The sequence below is a fragment of the Mobula birostris genome, chromosome 3 (genome assembly GCF_030028105.1).
Source record: "Mobula birostris isolate sMobBir1 chromosome 3, sMobBir1.hap1, whole genome shotgun sequence".
NCBI classification, from domain to species: Eukaryota; Metazoa; Chordata; class Chondrichthyes; order Myliobatiformes; family Myliobatidae; genus Mobula; species Mobula birostris.
Window position 1 is genome coordinate 151,472,396 of NC_092372.1, and position 14,617 is coordinate 151,487,012.

Below are 14,617 nucleotides of genomic sequence, written 5' to 3' on the forward strand. Positions count from 1 at the left end.
TATCCATTTAGAGATTGGATGGCAGTGGCGAAGAAGCGGTTCCTGAATCGCTGGATGTGTATCTTCAGGCTTCTGTACCTCCTTCCAGACAGCAACAATGAGAAGAGGGCATGTCCTGGGTAAAGCAGAATATGTTAAAGACTAAAGGAATTAAATGGCACTGCATTTTTCCAACCTTTTCCCCAAATCCTTCCTCCTGAAGAATGAGACAAATGTTAAGAAAACAGTTCCCTTCCAGACTTTAGGAAAATCAGGAAGTGCTGAAAATCCAACCACCAGAGATGAAGCTGTTTATAAAGATTAATATCAAACAAGCTGTTAACAAACAGTTAATTCACTTCACTCTTCACTCAGCATTTGTTTCCATTGAGATGTTAAGCAGTTGGCTAATTCACTGACATATGTTTTGCATTACTCCTTAAGACCAATTCCACTCAACCAAAAATGTATAAGTGACTTAGTTTTGTGGAATATAACATTCTGCTCAGAGATGTGGTGAAGACTGGGGAAGGAAGTAACAAATTATGACGGGCACACAGAGATAAAATGGCCAGGCACATGTATTTGCAATTTAATGAAGAAAATGACTACATCTTAATTGGAAGGAAGGTAGGATAAACTCACTTGAATCAGAGTCAGATTTAATATTATTGGCATATGTCGTGAAGCCTGTTGTTTTGCAGCAGCAGTACTTTGCAATAGATAATAAAAAACTGTAAATTACAACTAGAGGTATATGTAAAAAATTAAATTAAATAAGTGCACAAAAAAAGAGAAAAATATACTGAGGTAGTTTTCATGGGTTTATTCAGAAGTCTGATGGCTGAGGGGAAGTAGAGGTCCCTGAAATGTTGAATGTGTGTCTTCAGGCTCCTGTCCTTTCTCCTGGAGAGTAGCAATGAGAAGAGAGTATGTCCTGGGTGATGGGGGTCCTTAATGATGCATATAGCCTCTCAACAGCCAAGTCAACAGTCCTGATAAAGTTCCTCAGCCCCATATGTTGGCTGCTTGTTCCCCTTCATAGATGCTGCCTGACTTGTTGAGTTCCCCCAACACTTTGCATGATGCATAAACATAAATAATTCACACTGATGCCATATTGCAGTACATGAGACAACATCCAGAAGGTAGAGAAAATATATTTTGCTGAGGGAGAGGAACATAATACATCAGAAACATGGGTTTATAAAGTATATATATATTATTCAGCTTTATGTGTTAGCATTAAATGCTTTTCTGTTATCTTACAAAAATATTAGTTATGTAAAAATTCAGTTAATAACAAAAGGATGTGAGAATTTCTCTGTTAGTGTAAACAATATGTAGTACATCAGGTTTTCAGCAACTACAGAATTTGTTTTAGATTTTCATGTGGTACATGGGCTCAGCTAGGTGATTAAAGTGTTAAGGGACAGCATTTTGGGAACAGTGATCACAACTCAATAAGCTTTCAGATAGTTACAAATAAGGCTAAGACTAGACTTCAGTGGGAAGTAATAAATTGGGGAAAGGCTAATTACAGCAATACTAGGCGGGAGCTGTGGAAGCTGATTGGATTAAACTCCCATCTGACATCTGGGAGTTATTTAAAGGTGTTGTTTAAAACTCAGGACCAGTGTGATCCTATGAGGAAGAAAGAAAAGGATGGCAAGGTTCAGGAACCTCAAATGACAGGAGATTTAACAAAGTTAGTCAAACCACAAAAAGAAAGTGTATATATAACATTTAAGAAGCCACAATTAGACAGGGACTTTGAAGAAGATGAAAGAAGCAGGAGGGAACTAAAACAGAGAATCAGGAGAGCTAAAAGGGTCCATGTAATGTCCTTGTCAACTCACCAACTTTCCAGAGACCACCTCAATCCATCTACATATTGGCAAATATCAATAAATTAGGAGCTGGAATTAATTCATCAACAACAGGGCATTGGAAAAGTGGGATTTTACAAGGAAGAAAATAGGATCAAAAATGACAAGAAACAGATTGCATTTATTCAGTTAGATATCAGCTGGAACACTCAGTACATGCTGAGGACATCTAACTCACCAGCATGAAAAAAAATCTTACAAAAACTTGAAAAGCTAATTTATGGAGCCCATCTGTTGCTTTTTCCTTAATCTGTTGCTTTACAATGTGATTCTCACAAAATGCAAACAAATCAGTCATCTTTTATGCATGTCAGAAAGGTCTCACAAGATCTAAAACAGGAAGTTCAGCTGAGCTTTTGATTATGAATGATATGTACAGTAGTGGAAAACATTTATGTTTTACTGAGTATTCAGAGCAAAATTCACACATCTTGTGGATCAGGACACTCTGCAAATGGAGATTATTAATTATGGTCTGAATTATTATTTCAACAGAAAATAAAACCAGATTTGTGGCAGTCATTACTTTCTATAGGGAGAACACGTGCTTGGTAACTTGGCTGAAGCTGAATTGCTGATGGCATGTGCATGTGAATTCAAAGAACCACATTTCTCAATATTAATATGGTGCTCAGAATCAAACAACTGCAAATTACAGAAATACCTGTTCCAAGAGAAAACTGATTGCAAGCCCAACACCAAAGTAGCAAGAGGAAGCTACCCCATTCAAAAGCGATCCCTAGATTGCATTTTTCAACTTCTTTCACTTTTCATTGTTGTTGAGCACACTAATTCTCTTTAACATCTGCCATGTTCTGTATTCTCATTCTACTTTCACTGACCTTTTCCAAAACTCTTCTGATAATATTTCTAAAGTTCCTGCTCAGAATCAAAGTTTCCAAAACTTTTGTTCCACATTTCTAACATTCCTTCATTTAGTTTGCCTTCAACTACACCCCACTCCAAGCACAAGAGATCACAGTTTGTTGGACAACCAACACAACTCCTTATTTTTCCCCCACTTGAAAACATCTCTGAACTCTTTCTGACCTTATCTTGGACAGAATAGTGAATAAATCCTGGTATCTGTAAGTATTCCTCCCCAATCTCAATTCATCTACATTTACTGACATAAAATCAGCATAGGCCAGGATTCTTCCTCGAACAGCACTCCATTGGGTACCCTAATAAACTGAATTAAGCACCACTGACAACGCAGCAATATAAATAATTAATCCCAGACACGCATTTTTCTCTTTCAGAAGATCCATACTTCCAAACTAGGCCTGAAGCTTCAGCAACTTGTTCCCAGGATTTGCTACAGATATTCTAATCTATGAATGAACAACTACCATGGCCCTCAGAAGAATTGATTAATTGATATATTATTCACTGTCTGTGCTTCCTTTTTAATTTACCAACCAGCTCCTCTTTCTGTATTGGGTTCAGAAGTTAAATACAAAATGATATTCAGGCAAACTGAGCAGCACACACAAAATGCTGGAGGAACTCAGCAGACCGGGCAACATCTACAGAAAAGAGTTCAGTCAACATTTTGGGCTGAGGCTGAATCAGGACTGAAGGGAAAAAGATGAGGAGTCAGAGATAAAAGTTGAGGGGAAGGGAGGAAGAAACACAAGGTGATAGGTGAAACCGGTGGGGGGGGGCGGGGAGGGTAAGGGGTGTAGTAAAGAACTGGAAAGTTGATTGGAAAAAGAGATACAGGGCTGGAGAAGGGGGAATCTGATAGGAGAGGACAGAAGGCCATGAAAGAGAGGAAGCAGGGAGGAGCACCAGAGGGACATGATGGGCAGGTAAGGAGATATGGTGAGAGAGGGGGAAAAGGGAATGGTGAAGGAGGGGGAGGTGGGGGAGGTGGGGCATTATCTGAAGTTCGAGAAATCAATGTTCATACCATCGCGTTGGAGGCTACCCAAACGGAATACAAAGTGTTACTCCTGAGTGTGGCCTCATTACGACAGTGGGGGAGGCTATGGACTGACATGTCGGAATGGGAATGGGAAGTAGAATTAAAATGCGCGGCCACTGGGAGATCCTGCTTTTTCTGGCAGACGGAGCATAGGTGCTCAGGGAAGTGGTATCCCAATCTTACATGTCTTCGCACAAGCTGCCTTGTTTAATAGAAGAACAAACAGACAAATACTCAGTAAACAGTATGTGGCTCCATAGCGTACATGGTCAGAGAAAGTGTCAGCACGAATTACTTAGATGCAATCAAAGGCCCAAATTGCGTCAAGTGGTAGAAAAAGTGTCAGCTTGACCTGCTGGTTTGATGTGGCTGTCTGGAGTTGTGTCGAGGATGAGGCAGATGGTCTATATGGTGATATTGACTAGTGGAGTTGTGTTAATGTCAGTCAACCTGCTAATTTATTTTTGCTAGCTTTCCAGATTGTTACATAGGCATCCACCAGCTGTTCCACTCTCACAGTTGGGTCATAGGTGATATTTCCCACATTTACATATTTGAAGTGTTTGTACCTTTTTGCAGCTCACAAAAAAATCTGCCATATACAATGGCACCACCCCTGACTTGGCGCAGTGAGATCAGCGCCGGACTCCAGAGCGAAGGTTCCCAAGTTCGAATCCAGGTCAGGCCACCCCCGAGCACCCTTTCAATCCGTGCGAGGTTGAGTGTCGAGCTAGCCACTCAGCCTCATAAAAAATACAAGGGCTGAGTCAGGAACGTTCATAATGTGACCCGGTTAATCCTGACGCCACGTGCCAGACAAGAATGGCTGAATGTCTGGTACGACACGCTTAAAATAAACCCTGATTTCAAATCAAAGTCGTGGGAAATGCTTGCCTTAAGCTGAGATGTTCCTTGCTAATCTGCCATACAAACCACAAGCAAGTTAATATGTGATACTACAGTGCAATTTAGGTTTGTGATACGTCACAGAAGCATCTCGGTTAGCACTCCGTTACTACAGCTCAGAGCAGTCCAGAATTCAGATTTCAATTCCAGTGCCATCTGTAAGGAATTTGTACATTCTTCCTGCAAAATGTGTGGGTTTCTTCCAGATGCTCCTGTTTCTTCCCAGAGTCCAAAGACATACCAATTAGTAGGTTAATTGGTCATGATAAATTGTCCTGTGATTAGGCTGGTATTAAATAAGTGGATTGCTGGGTGGTGTGGCTCATTGGGCCGGAAGGGCCTGTTCTATGTTGTATTGCTAAAAATAAATACGTACTTGCTTACATACATTGATTGTTAGATAGATAGAAAGAAACCACAGGTGTTCTGCAAAAGGCACAATATTGCTCATTCAGTGATGATGTTCACTTCGATGGTGACCAGCTACTTTCCTGCAGCTAATATTTTGCCACCTCTCTTTGTAGAAGAAGACAAAAATTTATTCAGAGTGGTTTGGCTTATCTGTAAACCCAGCATTATATAATTTGGGAGACAAGCATTATAAGAACCACTAGAAATAAGAGCCACTTGAGCATCCCCTCTTATCTCATGTTGTTGTTGTTCAGTCGTTAAGTCAAGTCTGACTCTTCGTGACCTCATGGACCACAGGGTTTTCTTCTTTATGATTTAAATTTTATTGAATTCTTTTACAAATTTTTCCCTGAACCCTTGAGTCAGTGTTGAAATTATGTAAAACATAGCTTACAAAACATAAAATTATCCATACAATAAAAAAACAAACATGGCAGAAATAAATATCAATATGATAACCAGGTGTGTCTATTTAGACCTCTAATAACATAAAAGACTGCCATTCAGCAATATGCTTCACCACACATTCACCACTATTCCACCCCCCAGGAAACCTAAATATTTGCCCCATTTTTGTGTATAGGTGTCCAATCTATCAAACTGTTTGTAAGACATGTGTTCAAAAGCTGCCACTTTGGCTATTTCTGTGACACTCTACTGAAATGATGGTCCCCCCAAGTTCCTCCACCCTCTAAGTGTAATTTGTCTTCCTACCATTATACCTATCTAGATCAAATTTTGAGAGTGCTTATCCCCAAGTAACCCAATGTGTGTCTCCCAAGACAAAAAGTCTGGGACAGAAAGGGAGTTGAATACCCAAAACTTCACCAATATACTATGTATCATAATCCAAAATTCTGGAATTCAGGGACAGGACCAGAGAGCATGTACTAAGTCCCCTTTATCCACCTCATAGCGCCAGCATTCAGAGGTATTTTTCAACCCTAATCCATGTAACCTTGCTGGAGTGCAATAAAAACGGTGTAGGATCTTAAACTGAATAAGGCCCACCCCCAAGTCTCTTGACATTGTTTTGACATGTTTGCAGATTTTGTCCCACGCCCTTGTCTCAAAAGTCACACTCAAATCTTTTTCTTTAAGTCCTCGGAGATTTGTATTAAAGCTGAGTAATAAGTTGAGGCTTCGTGACCTTCACCATATGCAGCCAGTACAATAAACAGTATTGTAGCAACTTGTGGGGGTTGCTGTGTAGAACCAAAAGTTGTATGTAGTAAATGATGCAGTTGAAGATATCTCCAAAATTGTGACCTAGAGATATCGTTCTGTTGGGTTAATTGATTAGAAGATTTTAAACTGTCACCATTATAAAGGTCTCCCAATTTAATTACAACTTCCCCTTGCCATTCCCTCCAGAGGAAAGGGGACTTATCAATACACAACTTTGGATTCATGCAGATACTCGAGGCTTCATTCAAGTATGGATTAAATTTAAATGATCAGGCTAGCTTATTCCAGCACAAATGCGTATCAGGTATAATTGGGTGAGACCTTGCCTCAGGAGGTAACTTGATAGACAAACATTGTAATGGAGGGATGGGAGGAAGAGCAGAACACTCAATACAATACCAAGGAGGCGCTCTTTTGGGAGGGAGAGACCAATGTGCTAAATGCTTAAGAGTAAAGGCATAGTAATATTATATTAACTTTGGCAAACCAAAGCCCCCCCACTTTCAGCTGGCAATTGTAATTTGTTAAAGTTTAAGCGTGGTGTTTACCATTCCAAATAAAATTTGAACTGGTAATGATTGGAACAGATAATTAACCTTTGGATTACTATTCATCTTCAAGGCATTTACTTTTCCAGACATTGACAAGTACAATGATAACCATCTGTCTACATCACATGAAATTCTCTGCAATAATGGATCAAAATTTACCTTTGCTAAATCCTTCAGTTGAGTGGGAAAATTAATAGTTTGATGTGTGATCTGAAAGAGGGTAAAGACCCGTGTGAATGTAAGAATTATAGACCAATTTCCCTAATCCCAATAGATGTGAAAATTTTATCAAAGATCCTTGCAAACCATTTAGACACAGTAATAACACAGTTGATACATAGTGATCAGGTGGGATTTATCAGGGGCCGCAGCTCATCTGATGACATAAGGCGTCTTGTGAATATTATGTGGTCGGTGGCCGATAATCAGTCACCTACAGCAGCTATCTCACTTAATGCTGAAAAAGCATTTGATTGAGTGGAATGGGGCTATCTGTTTAAGATTCTTCAATTTTTTGGATTTGGACCCATCTTTTTAAAATGGATTAGACTGTTATTTAATAACCCTGAAGCAGCGGTTCAAAATAGTACTAACATTTCACCTTACATCGCTCTTAAAAGGGGTACCCGACAGGGTTCCCCACTCTCTCCAATGTTGTTCTGTCTAGCTTTGGAGCCCCTGGCAGCAGCTATCAGAGAGAAGGAGAACTTTATAGGGATATCTGTGAGAGGACAGGTTCATAAACTGATGCTTTATGCGGATGATAATTTATTATTTGTGTCGGACCCTAGTCAAGAGGTGCCATGTCTTTTAACATTATAAAGTCTTACTCTAGATTCTCAGGTTATAAGGTTAAATGGACAAATTTAGAGGCACTACCATTGACTGCATACTGCCCTGCATGGCAGTACTTAGTAACACCCCCTTTGGCAAGTATCACAGCTTGTAAACACTTTTTGTAGCCAGCTAAGTGTCTTTCAATTCTTGTTTGGGAGATTTTCACCCATTCTTCCTTGCAAAGACCTTCACTTCTGTGAGAATCTTGGGCCATCTTGCATGCACTGCTCTTTTGAGGTCTATCCACAGATTCTCGATGATGTTTAGGTCAAGAGACTTTGAAGGCCATGGCAAAACCTTCAGTTTGTGCCTCTTGAGGTAGTCCATTGTGGATTTTGAGGTGTGCTTAGGTTCATTATCCTGTTGTGGAAGCCATCCCCTTTTCATCTTCAGCTTTGTTACAGACTGTGTGATGTTTACTTCCAGAATTTGCTGGTATTTAATTGAATTCAATCTTCCCTCTACCAGTAAATGTTCCCCGTGCCGCTGGCTGCAGCACAAGCCCAAAGCATGATGGATCCACCCCTGTGCTTAACAGTTGGAGAGGGGTTCTTTCCATGAAATTCTGCACCCCTTTTTCTCCAAACATACCTTTGCTCATTGTGGCCAAAAAGTTCTATTTCACCTTCATCAGTCCACAGGATTTGTTTCCAAAATCCATGAGGCTTGGTCAAATGTTCCTTTGAACCTTTTGTATAGAACTTTTTGGCTGCAATGAGCAAATGTATGTTTGGACAAAAAAGGATGAAGAATGTCATGAAAAGAACCCCTCTCCAACTGTTAAGCACGGGGATGGCCCAAATGATGAAGGCAAGCATGCATGTGCCTTCTTCACCAGCCTGTCTTTCTGCAATGCCACTTTCAAGGAACTATGTTGAGTAGGAAAGCACCCAGTAAACATACTCCTTACACACACACTCACACACAAACTTTGCCTTGCCATTCTGCTGTCGTTGCACTGAGTGTGCATATTTCAATGAATCCACCAGCATTTCCCACCATACATGGTGGAATATTCCATTTCTTTAATAATGGGGTATATGTAGTTTGTATACTGTATTTACAGTAGATACTTCTGTTTATTTTGTAACATGATTGTAACTACATTGTGGGGTGCATCATATTCTAATTCATGTGTTGTCTAGTCTTAAGTTAACTTTGTGGGTAATTAAAAATGGTATGTCCTGGTGCCTAAAAAATAGGGTGGTTCTGTCTCATTAGGTAGGAGAGAGAGTGAGATCTAGGCTGCCAGGAGTTCACACTTATCATGTACCTGCAGGTACCCCAGAACATCCAACATCTTCACAACCACTGAAGTGAGGCTGACTGACCTATAATTTCTGTTTAGATGTTTCAAGTTTGTTCATGCTCACTTTCATTTCTGACTGCAACTCAATTGCATCTCTGTCTACTGTTTCCATTGATACAGCTATTTTAACTACTCTTTTAAATGTACATTTTGCTTCAGTTAGGAGCTGTTTTTGATGCTTTCTTGTAAGATTCCACAAACTAAATGATCTCTCAGTGTGGCATTAAGCCCATCACTGAACTGACATTACTCAGACAACCTCTTCAATTCAGCCACACATGCAGAAATGGACTCCTCTTCCTTTTGATTCTGTTTATGGAACCTGAACCATTCTGCAATCAACAATGGTTTGGTTGGAGTAATCAAACTTCGAAGCACACTATATGCCTTTAAATCCAATGCACTCAGCTAAATTGGCATTTAGAAACATAGAAAACATACAGCACAATACAGGCCCTTCAGCCCACAAAGCTATGTCGAACATGCCCCTACCTTAGAACTACCTAGGCTTTACCCATAGCCCTCTATTTTTCTAAGCTCCATGTAGCCATCCAGGAGTCTCTTAAAAGACCCTATCATTTCTGCCTCCACCACCGCCGCCGGCAGCCCATTCCACGCACTCACCACTCTCTGCATAAAAAACTTACCCCTGACATCTCCCCTGTACCTACTTCCAAGCACCTTAAAAATATGCCCTCTAGTGCTAGCCATTTCAGCCCTGGGGAAAAGCCTCTGACTATCTACACAATCAATGCCTCTCATTATCTTGTACACCTCTATTAGGTCACCTCTCATCCTCCATCACTCCAAGGAGAAAAGGCCGAGATCACTCAACCTATTCTCATAAGGCATGCTCCCCAATCCAGGCAACATCCTTGTAAATCTCCTCTGTACCATTTCTATAGTTTCCACGTCCTTCCTGTAGTGAGGTGACCAGAACTGAGCACAGTACTCCAAGTGGGGCCCGACCAGGGTCCTTTAGAGCTGCAACATTACCTCTCGGCTCTTAAATTCAATCCCACGATTGATGACGGCCAGTGCTCCATATGCCTTCTTAACAACAGAGTCAACCTGCACAGCATCTTTGAGTGTCCTATGGACTCGGACCTCAAGATCCCTCTGATCTTCCACACTGCTTACCATTAATGCTATATTCTGCCATCATATTTGACCTACCAAAATGAACTACCTCAAACTTATCTGGGTTGAATTCCATCTGCCACTTCTCAGCCCAGATTTGCATCCTATCAATGTCCCTCTGACAGCCCTCCACACTATCCACAACACCTCCAACATTCGAGTCATCAGCAAATTTACCAACACATCCCTCCACATACTCAGCCAGGACATTTATAAAAATCACAAAGAGTAGGGGTTCCAGAACAGATACCTGAGGCACACCACTGGTCACCAACCTCCATGCAGAATATGACCCGTCTACAACCACTCTTTGCCTTCTGTGGGCAAGCCAATTCTGGACGTAAAGGAATGTCCCGTTGGATCCCATGCCTCCTTTCTTTCTCAATAAGCCTTGCATGGGGTACTTTATCAAATGCCTTGCTGAAATCTATTTGTTTCTCATTGACCATTTATTTCCTTTGCTTTAAAATACTGCTCAGTCCATTCTGTATATAAAATCCAGTTATCTGTCGTCTAAAAAAATGCATCAACCTTTCCAATATAGCCAGCCATTTCTGACCTTTTTTCATGATTATTATTGCTTGGTACTCACTATTTATGTTTTCTGCCTTTATTTCACCCCTTGCAAAGAAGAAAAATGTGCCGCACTGCATTTTTTAACTCATCCATTTCTCACTGTGCTTTTTAAAAAAAATTGAATGTCTTGCTACACTTCAACATGTAGGGAGCTGTCTCGGGTTCATTTAAAACTTCCTTGATGCCACTGTTATGTCTTGTAACTCCAAAACATAAAACTAATTGGAAGGAAAACAAGAGAGTCCAAAATAATGTGTGTCTTCTTTCATTTTACTTTAAATGAGAAAGTTTACTTTAAACACACATATCACATGATAGCCTCATGACGTATGCAATTTACATACATACTTTTACATATAATACACAATGCATTATGTAAACAATCAACAATATATTTACAATATTACTCAAATATTACTGAAATATTAAATACACAACATGCCGTTCATTGAAAAAAGAGAAAGATACTGGAGAGTCTCTCTGACATATTAATGTTTGATATTTTGTTTATAACAGCTTAATGTTGTGTAGTTCTGGCATTAAAAGCCACTTAGAAAATAATCTGTGTTTTGTAGGTGTGATTCAAATGTTCTTCCTCATTATGCATAAACCCAGGAAGAAATACAGCCTCAGTCACTGTGCTGGTCATTCATTTACATAGTAGCTGTGATTTTTATAGGACTTCAGAAACATAATTGAGCAAAATTTGAAACTGAAGGACAATGTAAAGCTGCCATTTATAATAGGATTCAACTCAAGTGAAAGAGAACAGATTTCTTTTAGGGCCAAGAAATTCCTTAGCATTTAAAGTGGAACTTTAAACTAAGGCCACAATAGGGTGAGTTTTGGATCTGTGTGAGTTGGACAGGGGCCCTCTAGGTAGAAATATTCAGTTACAGAGTCAACAAAGGAAAGCAGAAGGGGCAGAAGCTGAGCCATGCAGTGCATTATGAGAAACACACATCTGGAAGTTAAGGGGGTCAATCAAAATTGAAGTCGGGAAGGACAAGGATATTAAGAGAAGGGGCAAAATCAAGGGATGAGACATTGAGAGAAGGGACATTTGGGGGCTGAAAAAAAGTGAACAAATATATATGAAGCATGAACTTTTGGGAACTCTGTAGTTCATGTTCCATATGCTTTTGTTTACTTTTTTTTAACTCTTTGTGCAATTTGTCCTCTTTTGCAAATTGGAGATGTGTTTGTCTTGTGTGTATTTGTTAGTGAACGCGATTGTATTTTTGTTTCGTGGATACCTGCAAGAAGATTAATCTCAAGGTTGGTATATATACTTACAAAATAAATTTGAACTTTGAGGATGGGACATTGGACAGCAAATGAAATAGGATTTAAAGTAGAGAGAGCCTTTCAGACATATGAACAGGCCAACTTGTCAGCAAGGCTGCAGGGAGGGGATGGAGTCTGGAGCAAATAGCAATTATTATTCTTGAATAGGACAAAAGAAACAGAAGGTCAACTCGCTGGTAATCTGGCCATGGATTAGCCAATGCAGATGTAACCCAGATTAATTAAACCCATAGATGTAATGTTAGAAAGCTCCACCTGTGGAGCAGTGAAGATGAGGTTTACCAATTTTTTTAAAAAAGGAGAACTTGGGGGGGATAAAAGGCTATGCGAGAGCAAGGCATGACTGATGCAGGCAGACAAACAAGAGAAATGCAGCAAACAATTAGAAACTAAAGATATAAACTGTTAAAGTGGAATTAGTGGTGAGTATCTCTACTCTACTTACTTGAAACCCTCTGGGTGAAACCCATGGAGGAGAGATGATAATGATAAAAGAGCTATTGAAGCTATGGCTGTAACAAGCAGCAGCTGTAATGAGACAATATTGGCAGAGACAAGTTTCCAAGATCTCTGCTATGTAATCAGGAATTAGTTCTGTTAAATCACTCCAAGGGATTTGGTGAGTTAAAATTTTTACTGTTCTGAGTGTATAATTTGTGTGTGAAATATATTCAGTAGTGTTGTAATGGAGAAGTGTTTGGAAATGACACTGTGACATTGAATATTTTAAAATAGAAGATAGAATGTCTATAAAACCTATTATGGATTGTAATCCTGTTGTATGCAGGTCAAGTTTTTTTTATATAACTTTGTGAATCAACTTTCCATGGACGATCAACTATTTCATGTAACGAACCAAGAAACAAGATGGCAAGCCACACAAGATCGAAGAACCAGCAGGGGAGCAAAATGTTTAATGACATAAAGGGTTTAATATGGTTGGGTGTTTGTTTATTTTCATTCATAGGATCTGAATTTGATTTTCTGCAAAAACTGATTATTTTTGCAAAGACTTTGATAAGTTACTGAATGATATTTACCTTGTTTAAAAGTTGTGATGTTGGAGAATTGTCGTGAAAGGAGTTATAATTTTTGAATTTGAACTTGAAATTGTAGATATGCTGACTGCAACTGGAACTGAAACTGAAGTTAACCATTATACCTGAGAATAGGAATTCAATTAATTTTCTAACTAACTAGGGATTGTCATGTGTGACACCAAGTAGAGCTACCAGATGGATGATGCTAATGAGAGAGATAATGGAAGACAATGGAGAAACATTAAAAATGCTAATAAGAGAGAAGAGAGAGATTAACAAGAAAGAAACACAATTCAGATATTGACGGACCGTTTGCTTTGAACCTGAACTGTTTGAAGTTTGATGGACAGGTGATACCCCAGCAGGGGGATAAAAAGAGCAGGTTTGCTAAGGCACGACACGCCACGAGACCCTGGAAAGAGCAGTGTGCCCCCACAAGTTGGTGAGAGTTTGGAGGACCGGTTCGCGGGAATCAATCAGAGGCTCACAGGGTGTAAAGGTACGATCAGTGGGAACCTGGGGTGTGTGTCTGCCCTTACCTGGGTGCCGGGTTCACCGCGGAAGAACGATCGTATCCAGAACAGAGGGGGTCACAGTCGGTGACCACAGCGGGATCAGAAGACATCAAAAGGTCTGCCCGAAACTAACTGCATCTCTCACTCTCTCTCTCTCTTTCTCTCTTTTTCTCTCTGTCTCTGTCTCTCATTCGAACTGCAATAAACTGAACGGAACTCTGCTTCACTTAAGACTGATCATTTTACCCTTAGACTGAGATAGAGCTTGGTTGCTTCCTATTACCATATTTCTGTGTATATATATGTATTATCATTGCTAACCTGTTACATTTATATCCTTACGATTAGAGTACTGTGTTACTTATTTCTTTAATAAAACTTTATTAGTTCCTAGTAATCACAGACTCCAATGAGCATTCCATTTCTGCTGGTTTGGCAACCCAGTTACGGGGTACGTAACAGGATAAATAAAAATAAAAGGTTAGTCTGTAAACCTTTAAATAGGGAATAACACTAGATCTAATTAGTTAGAGAAATTGGAGTTTTAAAGGTCATTCTAATGAAGCTCACTGAGTCTAACTAAAAAGGAACATGGTTTTTGTTTGATATTTGAGATTTGGAACCTAAATGGAATGTTGGAATTTTGAATTGATCATACTCATTTAAATATTTTGTATACGTTGCTTTTTTTTTTAACAAACAAAACTTACCCCCAGATGTGTGTGCTTTCTATTCACTGCCACCTTCTGATACCTAAAGCTTCTGATGGCCTACTAGCACCTACTGTATACTATGTAATTTGATTTTTCTCATAAAGAGTGCAGTGATCAGTCACACGAGATCAGGCCAGCGCTACACAGGTGTTACACAAACCCTTTTCATATGATGCTGAAGTGTGCTTTAATTTTCCATTTAAGGCTTCCTGCAATGGCCTTGTCTTGTTCTGCTGAAGTGCCTCAGTACACAAATGAGTAAGTGCCAAAGTATATATGCAGTTTGGTGGTACCACTCATATCAAGCAGTATTCTTCCACATATA

At 39.6% G+C, this 14,617-nt stretch overlaps 1 long non-coding RNA gene across 1 annotated transcript in view; it reads left to right on the forward strand.

Moving 5' to 3' along the window:
• Positions 1–484: 484 nt before the first annotated feature.
• The window catches only part of LOC140194736 (uncharacterized), an 83,745-nt gene continuing 69,612 nt past the window's right edge, over positions 485–14,617 (forward strand). The window contains exon 1 of the long non-coding RNA XR_011885279.1: positions 485–609. This is a non-coding gene — a long non-coding RNA (uncharacterized lncRNA). The remainder of the gene's footprint in view (positions 610–14,617) is intronic.